General features: G+C 37.2%; 1 protein-coding gene across 1 annotated transcript in view; it reads left to right on the top strand.

Moving 5' to 3' along the window:
- Positions 1 to 23,066, top strand: part of ZMAT4 (zinc finger matrin-type 4) — a 338,356-nt gene that overhangs the window by 235,813 nt on the left and 79,477 nt on the right. The gene's annotated exons all lie outside the window — the stretch shown is intronic.

Raw genomic sequence — 23,066 nt, 5'->3', positions numbered from 1 at the left:
CTCACACTGCTAGCAGATTTTTAGGGTGGCAAAACTTTCTGGCAAGAGATGCATCATTCATTCATGGTTTTCAGGGTTAAAAAACAAAGCACCAGCCTGGAGTCCCTTTGAGGTTTAAAGACAAGAACATGGTTTCTTTCATGGCTGTGGGTGAGTGAGTGCTTTGGAGAAGAGAAATTTCTTAACAGTCATTGAGTTGAAGAGGAAACTAGCTCAGGAACAGCATTCTGATCACTGCAGAGTAGCAGGGGTATTAAATGGGAATGCATTTGGGGCGTTTGGCCATGTGAGGGGCAGTTTATTCATGCGAAAATGGACCTAACAAGTCTCCACTGAAGTCTTCATTTTAAGAACAGAGGATTCTGGTCATTGATTAAGCTTTGTCTAATTGGGTAAGTAGAAGAGCCAGACTGTCAAGTAAAGGAAAGGTGAAGGGGACAGTGGGAATGGAGCAGTGAAGCCACTAGAATTTGAGATCAGTGGAGTTATGTGGGCCTTAAAAGGCAACTAGAAGATATTCAGTTTGGGCAGCTGAGTGGGATGAAGTTGCAGTCTGAGGACAGAGCCTATGAAAAGGCACAGCAGCACGGGTTGCAGGGTCCCTTTCAGGAGACATATGGTGTGGCTGGAACTTCAGGCCAGATTTGGAAATAATGAGAGAAGTAGCTAGAGAAAGAGAGTCAGATCATGGTAGGAGTTGAATCCTTCCACTTAACCCTGAAGGCCGTGGGAGTGATTTCAAGATTTTTGGCAGGACATTTATATTTCTGAAGGGAGTCTCTATAGACAGCTGTGTGGAGGGTGGAATAGAAGGGAAATAGACAGAAGATGGAGAGATTAATTGGAAGGTTATTAATTTAATCTAGTGAGAAATTATGCTAACTTCAATTAAAGAAAACAGTAGCAGTAAGCATAATGGAACAAAATGAAAAAAAATTAGATGTGAGTTCAACAGAATTTGGTGGACAGTTGGTTTTTGAGAGCCCCTGAGAGCTGCCCCTTCTGTGTAGACATGGGTCGTGTCCTTGATTTACTCTTAACTTGCCCTGCCACATCCTAGATACTATGAGAGCCTTCTTCTGAAGTGTGAATCCCAGCACTGAGCATTGCGTGATATCAGTCCTGAAACTTTTAACCCAGTTTTGGTCTTGTCAAAATTTCTTGAGGGCAGGTGGTCCATGTCTTATTTTTCTTCTCATCACTGACAGAATCCAAAACAATGTATTGTTGATAGAAGGTCCTGCATGAATATCCAGGGATTTGAATGGTCTTACCCTGTTAACCGACTTAAAGACCGTATTCCATATTTTCCAGTTTCTAGCTACAATCAGAATTATGGGTGTCAAATTGATAACTGAACATTTCACAGTGCTGAATATTTGATAAAAAATTACTATGTTAAGTGAGGTGCATTTTATTGCATTTAATAAGTTAAGATGAAAACAGTAGTTCATTTCTTGTACTAATATTTTCAATCTCTGAAAGCTGTATGTATTTTAGCTAGTTAAGAATCAGCAGAAAATAGGACCTTTAAGCAGATATGATAATTATAGAACACAATTCTAAATTGAATGGTAAGGGAAGAGGTGCCAGAAGAAAATACTCAGCTTAGATTACACCTGGTTATTTTTGCATTATTATTTTTAATGTGTTTTGACACTTCAGCTGTTGCATATAGACTCGTTTTGATCTTCAGAGCCCACATTTTGGGTTAGAAAATTAAACTGCTTAAATGGCTCATGTTCCTGTCATGTTATTGAAGTGGGAAAATATTGTGATACAGAAGAGATCATTTTCATTCATTCATTCATTCATTCATTCAATCATTCACAATTACTAAGTAGCTATCATGTGCTGGCTTTGTGCCTGAAGTTATCCAGAATATTGAAATGTCTGACTCATCTTCTAAATCTCAAGGGTTTAGAATCTGAAGAAGGGGAAGAAAGCAAGATAATACCTTTATGGAAATAAATATAAAACATAATATGAAAAAGAAATGAGAGCTTAGGAGTTACTGCAGCCCAATACTTAGGGATTTGAAAATCGAACAGAAGTGATTTCCAACTTGGAGTGAGCATCAGACATGTGGAAATCGGTGACCAGATTCTTTATAGCCAAGAGATCAGCATGACCAAAGGCATGGAGAGATGGGAAAAGCGTGAGCAAAATTAGCAATCAAGTTCAGGGAGTATAAAGTATAAGTAAGATAAAGCCGGGAAGATGGATCAAAACCAAATTATAAATAGCCATGCATGTCAGGAGTCAGTCAAATCTGAACTTTTTTGGTACCCACTGACTGTATTTTTTTTGAGTAGGGGAATGGCTGGTTTCATGTGTGTTTTGAAGGGTTACTGTGTGATGGACTGGAGTGGGGAGATTCAAGAGGCCAGAAAACCAGATGGAATAATGCAGAGGCCTGTACGAAAGCCTGGTGAGGACTGCAGGGGTGGGGAAGGAGGGGGACAGTGAAAGATATATCTCTCTCTGTAGCAATCAGCATGCTCTTCCCCTCAACAAAATTCAAGAGCACAGGAACATTAGAATTCTGAAAGACACCTTGGCAAGGCCTTGAGAACACTAATAGGAAAAAATATAAATTTAATGAGTAATATGAGTAATAACTTAAATTTGTGCTCAATCTCAAATCCAACAGGAATGTGGCCGAACATTCACAGTAGTCTACATCCTGTAGGGCAATTCTTTCTTCAGCTGAGACAGACTCTTACCCATTACTGTTATTAATGTAGCTAATAAATGGAACACTGTCTAAAGAAGCTTGGTTAACTGTTTATCTTCACTGACTAGGTTTCAAAGAAGATAAGCCTGGCTTTTAAAATGGAATCATTCCACCTCCGTTTATGCATTGTGGGCACACTCATTAAATAGAAAACTACATACCAACTTAGATTTCTAAATTCAGCGTTGGCTAATACATTAGAATCAGCCTCAAATTTGATGCATAGAACCAGTGTCCTTGGCTGTGAGGTGTTGAACAAGAAAGGGACAAAAACAACATCAAAACATGCCTACCAAAATCCAAGTCACTTAAACTGATCCATAGTTGCCAATTTGGGCTACACTGAGGAAGCTGAAAGTATTATATGAAGCTGCTAACCAAGTTATTTTTCTTTCTCAGTACCTTAAGGCCCTTCTTCAGTATTGATTGAAGGTCTCTACTGTTTAGTTTAAGCTCAAAAACTATGGTAGTATTTTGTGAGAGCTCAGCACAATGTTTTCCGAAGGTTCTAGGAATGTGCATCTGTTATGCTGGCTCTTAATAGCTGTGGGCTTTGTTAGTGGCATGCATTTATTTGACAAAAGCAGAGATGCTTGTGAAAAGATGCAAAATCAGGAGAAATCTGTCCTTCAACAAACAGGGAACTATTTAATTTGTTTCTAAAATCATAGCTTTAACTCCATATAAAAAAAGCGGTCCTAAGTCTTTTATTTTAAAGCTGCTACAGATAGATGGGATTTTTCTGCAGTAGATGGGACTTTATAAAGTTGATTGTAAGTTGATATTAAAACACATGAAACAAATGTCAGGTTTACTCAAAGTAGAACATACCTACTGGTGTTCACTATCTTATTTTGACTAATTTTTAAGGAGCACTTACCATGTGATAGACATTGTGATAAACCCTGGAATATAAAGATGACATTGTCCCGGAATGTGAAAGAAGACATTCTTCTGCCTTCAAGAAGTCTACAGCATAGTAATTGCTGTGGCAAGTGAAATATTGCAAAACGCTTTCTACTTGAAGGGTTTTGGTGTATCTTCTGTATGTAAATTAGCAGATATATGGGAAAGAAAGAAACAGATACAAGTGTAGTCCATTCTTCTCTTTCAATCTATTTTTCAAAGAGATTCTGCTACTGACAATTATCATCTCCTATGAATGTTTCCCCAAGAAAATGGGGATTTTATATTTGAGGCTGAGGTAAGGAAGGCATCAGCAGGCATGTTGATAAATTGTGTTTGGAACCTTTGCGTGGCTGTATGCCCAGGACCAAAGCTGCTGCATAAAATGGAGAAATTCAATCTTGTAGATGTTTTTTACAATGGAGTCACCTGGAAGAAAGATCTCTTTCTTTATTCGTCCATTAGTCATTCAACAAATACTTACTAGGTGATTATTGTGTTATAGACATCATGTTCGATGCTGGAGATGCAATATTGAAGAAAGCATAGTTCTTGCCTTCAGGAAACTTTTATGCTAATAGGAAATACAAGGATTTTAATATTACTTAAAGATTGTGTTTAAAATCCCCAAGTGATTTACATGTCTTTACTGAAAGAAATGGAAAATTTTCCCCTAAAATCTTGGAAAAACCTCTTTAACTTAAAAATACACAGCAATAAAACTAAAGATTTCTTTGGATATTTAGAAGCTGGTGGTGTGCTGCCAATAAAATCGTTATTTACCAAAACAGGTCTTTTATTTGGTAGGTGAGTATGATGCCTACATTAGCTAAGTGGGTTCTTAGACCTGAATAATGAACAAAAATATGCAATAATTTGAATTTGGAGTCTATTTTTACAAAGTATGACAAATAATGATACATTTACTGAAATAGCTAATGGACCAGTGAAGCGGTAGCATAGCTTTTCACAGATACCAGCTGGCAAACTGTTAAATGATTTGAAATGAGTTATCAAGCACTGCTGTTTTGTAAATAAGTCTTGATTTCCTTTGCCTTTACATGTGAAATAGAGACATCTATTGCTCAGTATGAACCCTTTTGGGGGTAGCCATGGTTTCACAAAATCCTGGTGAATTTCACAAAATCCTGGTGAATCCTGTTGAATTAAGGTTCAGTACGGTGGACTGAGAGTCAGAAACCCTGGAGGTGTGTCTCAAGTCCTGTAATCAAGTAGCTGTGAGATCTTGATGAGTCACTTAACCTCTCTGGGCCTCAGATGGTTCTCTATAAAATGAAGGTATTGGATTGGGTTATCCAAGTGTTTCTTATCACATTGTCTCCCATTTAGTTTCCATCTGGTTCAGTGTGAACAGCAGGGGACCACTTCCCTGTGACTCTGTGTACTAGGGGTATGGATAGTTTCACCTCCAGGGTAGGATTTAGTATATCAGGTGGCCCAAGCCCAGTTTTAATGACGAACTGATCCTACCTTGGGACCATAAGAAAGAGTTTTATTTTGTCCCCTTTCTATTCCTTTGACCACCTATGGATTTCCACAGTCCAGGGTCAATGTAAGAATTGATTCAGGTATGTGATCATAGCAAAAAGCTTTGGATTTCTATTTAGCTTGAGTCTGAAGAGACTGTATCTTGACTTGCGGCCCAAGCAAACCAACAGAGGGGACACTTCAAGTTATTCTCCTCATACCTGAGACTTACTGTCAATCCTCAAAAGATAAAGACATCTTTGTAGTCATCCCTTTATCTGGTCTCTCTTCTATAGTTCTCCCTTAATTTCAAGTGCACATCTGTAAGTTTCTTATTTTAGTTCTCAGACATAAAAGTTCTTCAGTGGAATCAGTGGTCATTGGCCTCTGCAACATACATGCACATGTACACATACCCACACATATATACATGATTGCTAATCATAAATATTGTTTCTAATTGTCTTTCACTTTCACCAACTATGGCTGCCATGTAAATAGAATTCACCATTGTTGCTACCCAGTCATGGTGATCCACTCTGGTAACAATGGAGTAACTCTTAACAGATTAACCCCTACTGATAATTATAAACTCTGGTCAAAATATTAAAATTATTTACTTGAAGGCAATGAGCAATATTCAGAAACGAGCAGGAACTTGAGGAAAATGAACACTTGGAAGAAAGAAACAACATTGAGAGGTTTTCCCAGTTTTTATAGCTTTTAAACTCAGAGCGGACCCATGACAGCACCAAGCTTGTTAGCTAAAACTCAGATAAAAACTCATAGTCCTACTGACTTTAAGAATAGAAGGAACAGTGCTGAGTGGCCATAGAACTGGGTAGTTGAGGGGCAATTCAAGAGAAGAGCAAGCCACAGAGGGCATGGCTCAAATTTAAGTATATACTCTGCCTAAACTTGTATCTGATACCTAAGCAACACATCCATGATGCCAACTCCAAATAGCTTAGCTAAGGCTAAAAGTACTGAGAAGAAATTTTAGCGGCTGTACCCTCCCAACACATACTACTGAGAAGACAGGGGTAGGGGTATGAGTTCAGCTAAGTTCACTGCCTGCTTTAAAAATCAACACTCTTTGAAGAAATATATCAAAATCTAGAGTTTATACAATGAATCATTTCATAATGCCCAGATACAGTATTAAACTAATATATATATATATATACATATGAAAAAATAAGAAAATGTAACCCATACTCATAAGAAAATGCAATCAATGCAGATAATACTGTGATGATATGGATATGCTTGGAGATATAAAAGAAAATATACTAACAATGAGTTAGGAAATAGAAAATCTACTAAGTAATAGAAACAAAAAGACCAAGTGAAAATTTTAGATCTGAAAAATAAAATAGTCAAAATTGAAAAGTCACTGGATATGTTTATAACCAATTGGATTGATGAGTCAATGAACTTGAAATTAGATCAATAGAAATTAACTGATCTAAAGAAATAAGAGGAAAAATATTTTTTAAAAATTATAATAACAGTGTGTAACCATGTCAACAAGTATAATATATGTGAAAGACACAAACTTACATATTTAAGAAGCTCTTGAACCCTAAGTAGGATAAATATAAAGAAAACCACACTAGAATCATCATGCCATCATAGTCAAACTGCTGAAAACAAAAGATAAGGAGAAAATCGTGAAAGCAGCCAGAGAAAAATTACACGGTACAATGGAAGCAACAATATGAATTACAACTGATTTCTCATTCAAACAAAAAAATCAAATTCAGAAGTCAGTGAAAATTCTCCAAAGTACTGAAACAAAAACAAACAAACCTGTCAACCAGTGAAAATATTCTTCAAGAATAAAGGTGTAATAAAGACATTTTCAAATGAACAAAACTGAAGAATTTTGGCAGCAGATCTGCACAACAAGAAGTGCTAAAGAGTTCTCCAAGCTATCCAGAAATACCAGATGGAAAATCAGATCTTCACGAAGGAAGGAAAATTACCAGGCATGATAAATATGTAGATTAGCATAGAAGGCTTTCTTTTCTCTTAATTTCTTTGAAATACATATGATCCTTTCCTATGCCTCTTTTGTAAAAAAAAAAAAAAAAAGATGTAATTCAACACAGACATAATTCACCATTTCAAAGTATACAGTTCAGTGGGTTTTAGTATAGTCACAAACTTGTGCAACCATGAACACAATCAATTTTAGAATGTTTTGTCACTCCCATAAGGCCCTGTACCATCACTCCCCATTCTCTGCTGCCATAGCCCCTGGCAACCATGAATAGAAATTTTGTCTCTAAACTTGTCTGTTCTGAACATTTCATGCAAATGGAATCCTACACTATGTGCCTTCTAATGTCTGGATGTTTCGCTCAGCATATTGTTTTCGAGGTTAATCCATGTGTGACATGTACTGTATCAGTTCATCACTCATTTTTATTGCTGAATTATATTCCATTCTATGGATCACCCTTTGTTGATCCATTCATCAATTAATGGGCCGTTGGGTTGTTTCCACATTTTGACTATTATGATTAATACTACTTTGAACATTCATGTAAATGTTTTTGTGTAGATGTATGTTTTGAGTTCCCTTGGATATATAACCTAGGGGTAGAACTGCTGGCATATATGATAATTCTTATGTTTAACTTTTTAAGAGAGTATAAACCTGCTTTCAAATGTGGCTGAACTATTTATATTTCTATCAGCAATATCCAGGTATTCCAATTTCTTTACATCCTTGCCAACCCTAATTATAATCTATCTTCTTAATTCCACTATCCTAGTGGCCAATGACCACTAGTGGCTAAGACATTAGTGTCTTATCATGTGTTTATTGGACATTTGCGAATGTTCACACTTGCTTGTGTATGTTCTATGCATATACTTTGCAAGTTTTTAATTGAGTTATTTGTCTTTTTGTCTTAGGATTTTTATAGTTTAGATAATAGACTTTTAGAAGATATATGATATGCATTTTTTCTTCCATTTTTGGGTTATCTTTTCAGTTTCTTAGTAGTACCCTTTAAAGTACAAGTATTTTTAAATTTTGAATACGTTTACTTTGTATGAATTTTTTGTTGTTTGTATTTTTGGTTCTTTCCTAAGGGACTACTCTTTAACTGTCACAAAGATTTACACCAAATTTTCTTCTATCTCTTATATTCAGGACTTTGGTCCAGTTTGAATTAATTTTTGTATATGGTTTGAGGTAGGATTGCAACTTCATTCTTTTGCATGTGAATATCCAGTTTTACCAGCATTTGTTGAAAAGGCTATTTCCTTATTGAATTGTCTTGGCATCCTTGCAGAAAGTCAATTGGCCATCAATTGGTGAGTTTATTTCTGGGCTACCAATTCTATTCTTTTGGCCAGTAGGTCTATCTATATTCCAGAACCACACAATCTTGATTATAGTAGCATTGCAGATCAAGTAAGCTTTGAGATCAAGTCGTGTCAGTGCTTCAAAGTTATTTTTTTTTTAAACTTATTTTCACTATTCTGGGTCCCTTCCATTTCCATATGAATTTAGGGTCACTTTGTTAATTTAGTTTAAAATAACAGCTAAAAGTTGATAGTGCTTGTCTTGAATCTATAGGTTAATTTGGGGAATATTGCCATATTAACAATATTAAGACTTCCATGAACACAGAATGACTCTCCATTTGTTTAGGTCTTTTAAACATTTTTTTCAGTAATATTTTATAGTATCCAGTGTACAAGTCTTGCATGTATTTTGTTAAGCTTAATCCCAATATTATATTATCTTTAATACAACTATAAGTGGGATTGTTTTCTTAATTTCATTTTTGAATTATTCATTTCAAGTGTATAGAAATACACTTGTGTGATGTTTTTATATTGATCTTGTATCTTGCACCTTCATAAAATTTATTAATACTAGTAGTTTGTGAGTGTGTGTCTACTCCCTAGGGCTTTCTATATACAAAGTCAAGTCATCTGCAAATAGAGAGTGTTATCTCTTCTTTTCCAATATGGGTACTTTTGATTTCACTTTCTTTCCCAACAGCCCTGGCCAGAACCTCCAGGTCATTGTTGATAGCAGTGGTGGTGAGACTGGTCATGCTTGTCTTGTTCCTGATCATAGGGAGAAAAATTTTAGTTGTTCACCAGCAAGTGTATGCTAGCTGTGGACTTTTCACGGATGCTTTTTATCAGGTTGAGGGATTTCCTTTCTATTCCTAGTTTGTTGAATGTTTTTATCATGAAAGATTGTTGGGAATTGTCAAACGCTCTTTTTTTCAATGTTTTAAGTGTTTATTTTTGAGATAAAAAGACAGAGAGAGCATGAGTGGTGGTGAGGCAGAGAGAGAGAGACAGAGACAGAGAGAGAGAGAGAGACAAAATCAGAAGCAGTCTTCAATCGTTGAGCTGTCAGCAGAGAGCCAGATGTGGGGTTTGTACCTGTGATCCACAAGATCATGACCTGAACTGAATTGGACACTTAGCTGACTGAGCCACCCAGGTGCCCCATCAAATGCTTTTTATTCATCCACTGAGATGCTAACGTGATTTGTGCCTTTTAATCTATTTATATGATAAATTATATTCATAAATTTTTATATGTTGAACCAACCTTTTATTCCTGGTATAATTTTAACTTGGTCATGGTGAATAATCTTTTTTATTTTTCTAAATTTAGTTGCTAATATTTTGTTGAGGACTTTTATTACAAGAGATACTGGTTATAGCTTTCTTATTATGAGTGTGTGTGTGTGTGTGTGTGTGTGTGTGTGTGTGTGTGAGGGTACTATATAGGCCTGTAGTGACATTCAGATTGAGGAATCTGGGGACTGATCAGGGAGAAAGATATGACCAGTAGGTGACAATAGCACATGGGAGGTTTATTTGAGTGATGTTTTGGCAGGTTTGCATGCTGGAAACTCCCTCATAGTATAAGATCATCCAGAGGCTATAGCACAGGGATTACTACCCAGAAAAAGAGAAGGTGAAGGGAGCTAGTAAGGGAAAGAAAAACTTGGAGAAGGGACTTACGTTATAAGTGATATCTCTGGGCAGTTTGTCAGGCTGTCTCTGGATCAAAGAACTCTAAAGGCAGCATTGCTAATACTAGGTCTTTTATAGCTACAAGATACATTTTATCTGTCTAGCAGATTTGGGGTATAGTTTTATGGGGTGTGCAAAACAGGCAGGTTTTAAGTGCCTAAAATCTGCTTATTTGAGCTCCACTGAAAACAGTTGGTTGTAAAAATTCAAGATTAGTTTTGGTGGGCTTTGAGCTAATACAGCAATGTAAGACTAATGTACAGGGGTTATCTGTGGCTCATTTATACAATATGGTCTCATAAAGTGAATTAGGAATTCTTTTCTCCCCTTTTGTTTTTAGGAAGAGTTTGTGAAGGATTGGTGCTAATTCTTAAAATGGTTAGTGGAATTTACCATTGAAACTACTTAGTCCTAGATGTTTCTTTGTGTGGAAAGTTTGATTACTAATTTGATCTTTACTTCATATAGGTCTATTTCATATATTCTGTTTTTTTCTGGAGCCACTTTTTGTAGTCTTCTAAGATTTTATTTAATTTCACTAGATTGTCTTATTTGTTTTCACACAGTTGTCCATAGTATTCATTTATAATCCTTATTTCCATGAGATCATTAGTGATGTCCTCACTTTCATTCCTGATTTTAGTAATTTGTGAGTTCTGTCTCTCTCTCTGCCTCTCTATCTTTTGGTCAATCTAGCTAAAGGTTTATTAATTTTGTTGATTTTTTCAAAGAAACAACTTTTGATTTTGTTGATTTTCTTTAATGTTTTTCTGTACTCTGTGTCATGTATTTCTCCTCTAATGTTTATTACCTACTCCTTTCTGCGTTTTTTTGTTTGTTTTACTCCTTTTCCAGTTTCTTAAGATGGGAAGTTATATTATTGGTTTCAGATCTTTATTATGTTTTTTTAAGCATGTATTTATAGCTATAAATTTCTGAATATTGTTTTTGCTTCATCCCATAAGTTTTGATATGTTGTTTTCACTCCATTTAATCTCAATGTATATTATTTTGTCCATTTTTATTTCTTCTTTAAACCATTGGTTATTTGAGTGTGTGATTTAATTTTCATATATTTATGAATTTTTCAGGTTTCTTTATGTTATCAATTTCTAATTTTATTACGTGATGGATACAGGATATACTTAGCATGATTTCACTCCTTTTAAATTTATTGGGTTATGTTTTATGGACCTACATATGGTCTGTTCTAGAGAATGGTCCGTGTGCCCTTAAAAAGGATAGGTGTTCTGCTGTGGATAGCTAAGTGTTCTATAAATGTCTCTTAGGTCTACTTGGTTTACAGTGTTGTTCAAGTGTTCACTTTCCTTCTTGACCTTTGCCTGGTAGTTCTATACATATTGAAAATGAAATATTGAGGGGCGCCTGAGTGGCTCAGTCGGTTAAGCGTCCGACTTCAGCCCAGGTCATGATCTCACGGTTCGTGGGTTCAAGCCCCGCATCAGGCTCTGTGCTGACAAGCAGCTCAGAGCCTGGAGGCTGTTTCAGATTCTGTGTCTCCCTCTGTCTCTGACCCTCCCCCGTTCATGCTGTCTCTCTCTCTCTCTCTCTCTCAGAAATAAATTTTAAAAAATGTTTAAAAATTTAAAAAAAGAAAATGAAATATTGATATCTCCAATTATTAATTTTGAATTGCCTGTTCTCCCTAAAATTCTGTCAGTTTTTGCTTCATGTACTTCTGAGGCCCTATTCTTAGGTACATATATAATTCTTACATCTTACTGATAGTTTAACTATGTTATCATTATAAAACACCCCTTTTTGTTTCTGTACTATATTTAGACTAAATACAGTTGACAACAATAGCATAAAGGATGGATATGTAAGTTTTAATACTTTATATGAACTGATACAGTACTAATTCTTGATAGAATAAAAAATTAAAGTATGTGTATAATAACTTTTAGAGAAACCACCAAAAAATGTAAAGAGGTATAACTAAAAGATAATGGATAAATTAAAATGATCTTCTGAAAAAGTCAGTTAAATCAAAAGAGACATGAAAGAAGAAATAGGGAAACAAAAAATAGATGAGAAAAAATAGATCAGATGAACAGAAATGGATTTAAAAATGGACCCCAAATCTATCTTTTTAGTTACATTAAATGTAAATGGACCAAAAGATGGACATTTTCAGAATGGACAAAATCTAAGACTCAGCTAAACCAGTGGAGACCTAAATATTATTAGCCTAAAATGGAGACACTTCTTTGTGTAAGTTTATTCTAGAGAGGATATTTATCTACCATAGTGTGAATAACTCACAGAACAAAGATTATGATTCTATTAGTAAAATATGTATATTATTACTGCAAAAGTACCCTGTTGTATTGCTGCTACATTACTATATACATATTACTCCATATAACTATATATATCATACAACTGTGCACATTATACTTTATGAATGATTTAAGGGAGTTAAAGGCAATTTTGATTTTAAGGTATTTTGTTTCATATGGAAACTGTGCCTCTCTTAATTGTCATTGAACTGTACTTACTTCACCTTTCTTGTGTAAATATCTACTTAGGGCAGAAATCTTACTGCCACACTTGAAGCATTCCAATCATATCTCAATCAGGCATTTCCTCTAGTATCTTTATCTTAAGACTCTCTATAGCTCATCCACTGGGCTAAAGAGAATTCTTTTCCTCAAGTAAGAATATAGGTAGAAATAAAATTTCTCGGGGCGCCTGGGTGGCTTAGTCGGTTAAGCATCCGACTTTCGCTTAGGTCATGATCTCGCGGTTTGTGGGTTCGAGCCCCGCGTCGGGCTCTGTGCTGACTGCCAGCTCAGAGCCTGGAGCCTGTTTCAGTCTGTGACTCCCTCTCTGTCTGACCCTCCCCTGCTCACGCTGGCTCTCTCTCTCTCTCTCCTAGAAATAAATAAAAAATATTAAAAAAAAAAAAAAGAAATAAAATTTCTCTCCTATTGATATTTTTTCTCCATTTGTACACAGATTTAGCCAACTAAAGACCCTTACTACAATGGACCTGAATTTCCTATCTGTTCTATTTGACTCTTTATATTCTTCTCTCTAATCCATCTGATTTAATTTAACTTTTTTGAGAGAGAGAGAGAGAGAGAGAGAGAGAGAGAGAAAAGTTGGGGAGGGGCAGAGAGCAAGAGAGAGAGAATGTCAAGTAGTCTTCATGCCCAGCACAGAGTCTGATGTGGGGCTTGATCCCATGACTGAAATCATGACCTGAGCTAAAATCAAGAGTTGGATGCTTAACCAACTGAGCCACCCAGGTGCCCCTAGTTTTTTAAAAGCACAATATTTATTATGTCACAACTCTCCTTAAAACCTTATGTATACCAGCATTCAAGAAAAAAAACAAAAACAAAAAACCTTATGTATACCTTCAAATGCTAGTTGCTGAGTTAGGTTCTTTTTCAACTCAATAACTTGTGATTTTCATTCCTATCTTCATTTATTGTTTATTTTTTATTCTAGAATTGTTTTAGATTTACAGAAGAATTGTGAATCTAGTACAGAGAGTTTTCATATCACCACACCCATTTATCCTATTATTAACATCTTACTTTTGTGTCAGACATTTGTCATAGTTCGTGAATCAATATTGATACATACTTATTAACAAAAGTCCACAATTTATTCAGATATCTTTCAGTGTTACCTAGTATACTTTTTTTGTTCCAGAATCCTGTGCTCCATTATAATTATTAATCATGTCTCCTTAGGCTCCTTTTAGCTGGAACTGTTTCTTAGACTTCCCTTGTTTTTCATGATCTCGACAACTTTGAGGGAATTGGTCAGATTTTTGGAGAATCCCTCTTCATTGGTGTTATCATCATGATTCAACTGGGGTTATGGGATTTTGAGGCAGATACCATGGTAATAAAGTGCCATGTTTTATCACATCATATTAAGTGCACAATTAATATGACTCATAATTGTTAATGTTAACCTTGATACCTGCTAATGATCATGCTGGTCATATTGCACTCTTTGGAAGGAAGTCACTATGCAGAGCCCCCACTGGAGGAGTGGGGTATTATCCTCCATGGTCTCCCTAATGGAGTATGTATGCAAATTAATTGGAATTCTTCTGCATGGGAGATTTGTCTCTTCTTCCTTGTTTATCCAAACATTTATTCATAGTATTTATTTATATACTCATGGACATTTTATTTATACTTTTGACTATAATCCAGTTGTACTTTATTTATTTTGTTGCTCAAATTTTTCTAGATTTCATTATTAAGGACTCTTTAAGTTAGCTCTGATATCTCTTTCACATACTTACATATTACTGGAAGTTTTGTTGCATTTTATTTATCGATTTTTGCTATTTATTAATTTTGTTTATACCTCCTTACTTTCTGACATAGCAAGATGCTTGAGGCTTATCTTTTAAATTTCCTACCTTGATCCTAGTATTAGTGTTTTCTGTAAAGTGTTCTGCTTTGCTTTTGTTTGTTTGTTTTTGTTTTTGTTTTGTTTTGTTTTGTTTTGTTTTGTTATGTTTTAGGAGAATACATTAGAAACCAAGATCCCAAGATCTGGTGCTAGGTTTCTTGTTTACTTTGATTTTTCCTTTTTATTCTATCTAGTCCATTTTTTTCTCTTCAAATGTTTTTCTTTCTTGTTTTTCCTTTTTTCTAAATTCCATCTATGCCCTTTAGTGCATCATTCCTCTTCTTGTTCTCTCTCTTCAATCTATTTCCCATTTGGCAGCCAGAGAGACTTTTATAAAATACAAATCTCATTATGCCATTACTCGACTTAAAAACCTTCATAAGCTCAGCAGTGCCCTCAGGAGAAAGTTTAAACTTAATATTGTTGGAAAGAATTTTGGGATCTGGTTGCTATTTTCCTCTCCAACTTCACCTCTAAAGCCTCTCAACCTCAGTTTATACTGCATCCATACTGAAATAATTTTAGTTCCTAATAAGCCTTGCATAGTTTTATTTCTGGAACCCTGCCCTTACTCATCTCTTTTTGCCAAAATACACACACACACACACACACACACACACACACACACACACCCTTGTGTAGATTCTTCCTCAACTTTCAGATTCTCCTTAGATGATTGTCTTCTAGGAAGTGTTTTCTAAAATGTGTCCAGGCTGGGCTCCCTAACTGCTTTCCCCCACAGGGAGAATGAATACCTGGGTATCCTGTTGCAGGCTTCATCACAGTGTTTCACAGCCACCTTTTCACATGTCTCTCTCTTCCCTCCAGACAGAAAGCTATGTAATGGTAGGGACTTTGTACATTTGTTTCCTCACTGTATTATTAACACAACCAAATGTATAGCACTTGATATACACTAGAGAAGCATTTGTTTAGTAAATCAATAAATGACTCACGAGGTATGTCCCCTCATGCTAGTTTCAAGGATATAGTGGTCGCTGATGTAATACGGTTGGTCAAGTGTTAAATGTATATGAATTTTTGTAGGCAGAGTATCCCACAGTATGTGCGACGTCTCCTCCATAATGGAAAGATGTGAACAGTTAATGAAGCCAATCTATTGTTACTCATAATAAGGCGGACTTTCTGGCTTCCTTTGTTATTCACTTCCAAATACAAACAGAAGGCAGAGTGCAGCTTCTGGGCTGCTTGAGATCAGTTCTAATCTAGTGTGTGGGCATGTGCTTGGTTAAACAGACTGGGAAGCCAGCCATGGAGAAATGAACAGGAATTCTAAAGCTGCCAAGAAATTTACACCTGCACCTCATGATTCAGAATAGAGCATGGTCTCGAAGGTATTTTCAAATAAGTTGCAAAACTTCCACAGTTTCACCCTGACAGTTACACACTCACCAAGTCTCTAACACAAGAATAAACAGATACAGTTTGGCATTGCTCTGCCCACAGAAAACTTTGATATCTTTTAAATATGTTTCCTTTGGAAACTAGGACAATCATTTTGCTCTCATGAAATATGGCTTGAATGTGAGGTTCCCAGAGCTACCCAAATGGAAATGATCTCTACTCCTTCTGAACATATGTGCAGCAATGCTCTTCCTCTAAATCTGATAGTATATTACAGATGTTACCTTCAATCCTCTTCTCTTAACTTAGATCTCCCTTCGAGGGCGAAATGGAGAGAATATTAATAGCCCTCCAGTAACAGATATTTTTTCCAGGAGAGAGCCTAAGCCTGCCAAACTTTGCCAGGCTTTTCCCATGAAGGAGATCATGCTGTGTATCAGGTTTGGAAGGAAAGTCTTTCACCTTGGTATTAAGTGGAGTTATCTGGATATACTTGTCTCAAAAGGATGACTCTATATGGTCAAATGAAGAAGACAGAACAGTTGAATACACTAAAGTATTTGGTTTCTTTAGTCTCCTAGAAGCCAGGTTGATTGTATGTCTGTACTGTTCCTCTTGGCCATGCTGACTAGGATGACTGTTTCATGGGGCACCTGGGTGGCTCAGTTGGTTAAGCATCCAACTTCAGCTTAGGTCATGATCTTACCACTCGTGGGTTCAAGCCCTGCGTTGGGCTCTGTGCTGATAGCTCAGAGCCTGGAACCTGCTTCCAATTCTGTGTCTCCCTCTCTTTCTGCCCCTCTCCCCCCCTACACTCTGTCTCCTTCTCTCAAAAATAAACAAACGTTAAAAAAAATTTAAAAGTAAAGGATGGCTGTTTGATTTTTTTTCTCCTACTCTTTATCTTGGATAACCCAGGAAAATTAGTTTGTTAGTACTCTATATTAATTAATGCTCATCCATTAGGAACAGTGGGCTATGTGGTACAGGTATGATTTATTTTGTAGCCATTAGGGTTGACAGGTAAAATATAGGATGGTCAGTTAAATCTGAATGTCAGATAACCAAATATTTTTTAAATATAAATATACAAGTATGTAATATCTGGGACATTTTTATACTACAAATATTATTTTTTGTTGATCCTAAATTCAAGTTTAATCAAGCATCCTACATTTTTATTAGCTTAATGTTATGCCTAATCTTTCAGGCCAAAATATCTTTAAAAGTTTGAATTTAAATAAAATAATAAAGGCCTATTTTAGAAGAGGAAAAAGGGTCCGCTGTAATTTTACAACATCAGCTTTGGCTCCCTGGGATCTCAAAATTTGCAAAGTCAGTTTAAAAAAAGAGTAAAGTTACCAACACTGTTTTTTTAAATAATTCATTTCTGTGCAAATTATTAGGAAGTTTAGAGTATGTATACATTTCTGAGCTTTTACTACATTTCTATTCCTCTACAAAGATTTGAAAAATGACCTAAGCAAAATAAATGTAAATGTTTTCCAAATAAAATTTACTTCTTTTCTATTAAATTGTGGCATCAAAGCCTCAGCCATCTCCTCTTTTCTCTTTTCAGTGTCAATTATGAGCATTACTAACCTTTGCTTTTTTTCAGATAGATTATTTCATCTGCCATCTAGACACAGAGCTCCAGAGATATTGGAAATATTTAACACATTTACAGAGTGATTTTTATTGGGACTGAGCTAATGTTAGCCATTCTCTTAAATATTTAAAATGTTTGATTTGAAAAGTTTATGAATTCTTAAGTAACTCATGTGTATTCTGCTTTCTCTTTGCTGCTGCAATATATGCTGCCTTTTTAAAAAGTGAATTCAGTTAATAAAAGTTTCTTGTTTTCCCGCAAATAACAACTCTGCAGAACTACCAATAAAAGCCTCTAATATATCTTTAAAATTATTTGGCAACAAACCAAGCCTAGGTATATATATTTTTTACAAAGCTTTATGTTAGTTGTTTATTATCAGGCACAGATCATTCCACCTTTGTGATAAGAACCATACCAAAAAAAAAAAAAAAGCAACTCTTAGAATAAAGATGCTTCCAAACTTACTTAAACATCATAAAGCCATCTATGAGAAGCCCTCAACTAACATTCATCCTCAATGGGGAAAAGCTGAGAGCTTTCCCCCTGAGATCAGGAACATGACAGAGATGTCCACTCTCACCACTGTTGTTTAACATAGTGCTGGAAGTCCGAGCCTCAGCAATCAGGCAATAAAAGGAAATAAAAGGCATCAGAATTGGCAAAGAAGTCAAACTTTCGCTTTTCGCAGATGACATGATACTCTACATAGAAAATCCAACAGACTCCACCAGAAGCCTATTAGAACTGATCCATGAATTCAGCAAAGTTGCAGGGTACAAAATCAACATACAGAAATCAGTTGCATTTCTATACACCAACAATGAAGCAACAGAAAGAGAAATCAAGAAACTGATCCCATTGAGAATTGCACAAAAACCCATAAAATACCTAGGAATAAACCTTACCAAAGATATAGGAGATCCGTATGATGAAAACTATAGAAAGCTTACAAAGAAAATTGAAGAAGACACAAAGAAATGGAAAAACATTCAATGCTCATGGATTGGAAGAATAAATATTGTTGAAATGTTATTAGTACCCAAAGCAATCTACACATTCAATGCAATCCCAATCAAAGTTGCATCAGCATTCTTCTCAAAGCTAGAACAAACTATCCTAAAATTTGTATGGAACCACAAAAAACCCTGAATAGCCAAACTCATATCGAAGAAGAAAACCAAAATGGGAGGCATCACCATCCCAGACTTTAGCCTCTACTACAAAGCTGTCATCATCAAGACAGTATGGTATTGGCACAAAAACAGACACATAGACCAATGGAATAGAATAGAGAACTCAGAACTGGACCCACAAACACATGGCCAACTAATCTTTGAGAAAGTGGGAAAGAGTATCCAATGGAAAAAAGTCAGCCTCTTTAACAGATGGTGCTGGGAGAACTGGACAGCAACATGCAGAAGAATGAAACTAGATCACTTTCTCACACCATACACAAAAATAAATTCAAAATGGATAAAGGGCCTGAATATGAGACAGGAAACCGTCAAAACCCTAGAGGAGAAAGCAGGAAACAACTTCCTTGACCTCCACCACAGCAATTTCTTACTTGACACATCCCCAAAGGCAAGGGAATCAAGAACAAAAATGAACTCTTGGGACCTCATCAAGATTAAAAGTTTCTGCATGGCAAGGGAAACAATCAACAAAACTAATAGGAAACCGACGGAATGGGAAAAGATAGTTGCAAATGACATATCAGATAAAGGGCTAGTATCCAAAATCTATAAGGAACTCACCAAACTCCACACCCAAAAAACAAAGAATCCAGTGAAGAAATGGGCAAAGGACATGAACAGACACTTCTCCAAAGAGGACATCCAGATGGCCAATAGACACATGAAACGATGCTCAGCATCCCTCCTCATTAGGGAAATACAAATCAAAACCACACTGAGATACCACTTCACGCTGGTCAGAGTGGTTAAAATGAACAAATCAGGAGACCATAGATGCTGGCGAGGATGTGGAGACACGGGCACCCTCCTACACTGTTGGTGGGAATGTAAACGGGTGCAGCCCCTCTGGAAAACAGTGTGGAGGTTCCTCAAGAAGTTAACAACAGAACTCCCCTATGACCCAGCAATAGCACTGCTAGGAATGTACCCAAGGGATACAGGAGTGCTGATGCATAGGGGCACATGTACCCCAATGTTCATAGCATTGGCTCAACAATAGCCAAAACATGGAAAGAGCCTAAGTGTTCATTAATGGATGAATGGATCAAGAACATGTGGTTTATCTATACAATGGAATACTACATGGCAATGAGAAAGAATGAAATCTGACCATTGTAGCAAGATGGATGGAACTTGAGGGTGTCATGCTGAGCAAAATAAGTCGGGCAGAGAAAGACAGATACCATATGTTTTCACTTATAGGTGGATTAGGAGGAACTTAACGAAAGACCATGGGGGAGGAGAAGGGGAACACTAGTTGGGGAGAAGGAAGGAGGCAAACCATGAGAGACTCTTGAATGTTGAGAACAAACTGAGGGCTGATGGGGGTGGGGAAGAGGGGAAGGGGGTGGTGGGCATGTAGGAGGGCACTTGTTGAGATGAGCAGTGGGTGTTATATGGAAACCAAGATGACAATAAACTATTTAAGAAAAAAATAATAAAGAGAAAAAAATAATAAAGATGCTTTTTCCATGCAACCAAGGTGGAGTGATTGGTGAAAGACTTCATAACTGTGACTGTTCAAGTATCACTTAATATGTGCACATACTGGGTTGCTGAGCCACCCTCCTAGCTTTCATATTCTCTGTGAAGTTTTCTGCCAACATTAAGATGAGTATAAGGGAGAGGCATCTGGGGGGGGTCAGGTGGTTAAGCGTCCGACTCTTGATTTCGGCTCAGGTCATGATCTCTTGGTTCGTGGGATCGAGCCATGCATTGGGCTCCATGCTAACAGTGCAGAGCCTGCTTGGGATTCTTTCTCTTCCTCGCTCTCTGTCCCTCCCCCACTCACATGCATGTGCGTGCTCTCTCTCTCTCTCTCCCTCTCTCTCTCTGTCTCTCAAAATAAATAAATAAATAAATAAAAAGATGAGTATAAGGGAAAAACAGAGATTAGAGTAAGGGAGTGACTTGTGTTAGCTTGCCATTTTTTCTTTTTTGTTTTTAAAATTCCTCACTTGAGTCATTTCCTTGATCTTTCTGTTGTGTAAAAATATGTGTGAATATAATAAAGTCCTTTTATTAGCTTGAGATAAGCACACACCCTGAAAGCTATGAGGGTTACGCAGACAACAGGGATGCAGTAGGGGGTCGCCCTGTATCTGCAAGGAACGCAGATACAGGTAATTTCATCAAAGCGTGTGTGTGTGTGTGTGTGTGTGTGTGCGCGTGCGCGTGCGCATGTGTGTCTTCTCTCATTCTTCCCTTCCCCTCTTTATTTTTGTAGGAAAAGTTATTTGGGAAAATCCAACTTTACCTTGGTTGAATCTTTTTGTCTTTCCATTCCACCTCTGTAGAGGGTCGTTAGAAAAATCCTCATGACCAAGAGTGGGAGAAACTCTGGAGCTCAGGAATCACTGTCCGGGCTGGATCCCTGAATTGGTTTGGTAACCTTATGTAGGTTCAAAGGCTCAGGGCCAGCCTGGGTGCATTAGCCCCAACTGTGTTTCACCATCTCACAAACTATATCCATTTTCATTCAGAACCCCGTAGAAACTTTACCAGGGTACGATTTTTATATCCCTCATCTTTCCATCTAGATCTAAGCAGTCAGAAACCAGAAATAAAATTCAGGAGATTAGGAAAGGTGAATGCAGGGATTCCCTCTAAGGAGTGGCGCGTGCCAGTGTTTCTCCATGCTCCTGCCCATGGCATGAATCACTACCACCCCCAGGCTTCGCTCAGCTTAAGAAGCAGGAAGGCCAGGACCCCCATCATAGGCCTGGGAGCTGGATGGCAGTAGGAGTCACCCTGTTGTCTGCCAACACAGAGCATGCCAGGGGGGAGAGGGAGCTTACTGCCACTAGGAGTAATTCCATTATTATATAATGACTTAACAGTTACGTATTAGACTCGTCACAGCTATGTAATAGACTGAACCCATAAAAGCTTTTCTTTTGCATTTAATATTTATAATGTGCCTTCTGTTTATTATCATTTTTATTCCTCCAAATATGAACCTTCTACATTACCTTAGTGCTTCCCTGTTTAATAGAAAACCGAACAGTGTATGTATTCGTTGTGGACCCTCTTGTTGATACAAATTTCCTCCAAAGCACCAGAAGCTTTTTCGGAGGCCTTGGCATCTAGGCACAGCCTGAGAAATGCAGAATTGAGAAGTGGGTGAAGTTTGACTTTCATCTTCTGATTTGTTTCTCTGATGCCTTGTCTGCCCTCGCAGAACCTCCCCTACAGTACCTCTCTTTCTGCTCCCTATGCTTCAAACTCTCCCCACTTTGTTCCTGATAACACATGTATTCTCTTGTCGGTAGGCAGTAATTTGTACTGTAGAACAGACTCTCAGTGGATTTCCTCCTACGAGAGGTGCTTTTTTGCCACTGCTTTAGCTGTGCATTGAAAGACTATCCTATTCTTCTCTCTTTCTCCCTCTCTCTCTGCCCCTCCCTCACTCGCACTATCTCTCTCAAAGAAATAAATAAACTTAAAAATTTATAAAAGAAGGGATGCCTGGGTGGCTCAGTCAGTCAAGTGTCTGACTCTAGGTTTTGGCTCAGGTCACGATCTCATGGTTTTATGAGTTCGAGCCCCACATCAGGCTCTGTGGCTGATGGTGAGGAACGTGCTTGGGGTTCTCTCTCTCTCTCTTTCTCTGGCCCTTCCCCACTCGTGCTACCTCTGTCTCTCTCAAATGAATACATAAACTTAAAAAAGTCATAAGACTATCTCCCATTCAATGAGTATAAAGTAAAGACAAATCAATGATTTGTGGGTTTTGTTGTTGTTGATGTGAACACTGAACATCTTCCCAACACCCCTAAATGGCAGCACCCCGAAACTGCTCCATACACAGACCTCCCAGGGACTGGTGCACAGTGTCATGCTCGGTCTGGAAATACAGGACCCTCTTCCCCCCTCGTCTGACAGCAATGTGAGTAACTCAGGTGTTCTCAGGAGGAGCCATTCACCCAGGGGGCCTTCATGGCCTGGACTGTCTTGGGGGCTATTTCTGTACACAGCTTCCATTGCAGCAAGTGACCCAGCGAACAATGATTTTAATGTGACAACGGGGGGATTTATGTTTCTAAAATTTAATTTTAATAATTCTCTGGTTGAGTCTATTGATCTCTCTCTTTTGAGGGAGACAGGAAGTGGTGGGCACATAACCTTCAGGAATTGCGCGTTAACACCTTTTTAAAGTTTCTTTATCCAGACGTTGGGTGATTCGGAGACTTCTATGTAGAAGTCACACGTTTACTAGTACTGTCAGCCTCATTGTCATAATTCTGATTTGGCGCTCAGCAATTCCCATGATAACTGTTGACTTTTATTGTCTCTCTAGAATTGGTTCCATTCTGAGAATAATCTGAAA

This window comes from Hyaena hyaena, unplaced genomic scaffold, assembly GCF_003009895.1.
Source record: "Hyaena hyaena isolate Hyena2069 unplaced genomic scaffold, ASM300989v1 scaffold_446, whole genome shotgun sequence".
Taxonomy (NCBI): domain Eukaryota; kingdom Metazoa; phylum Chordata; class Mammalia; order Carnivora; family Hyaenidae; genus Hyaena; species Hyaena hyaena.
Note: the sequence above shows the minus strand (reverse complement) of the source record. Positions and strands in the feature narration are given on the sequence as shown.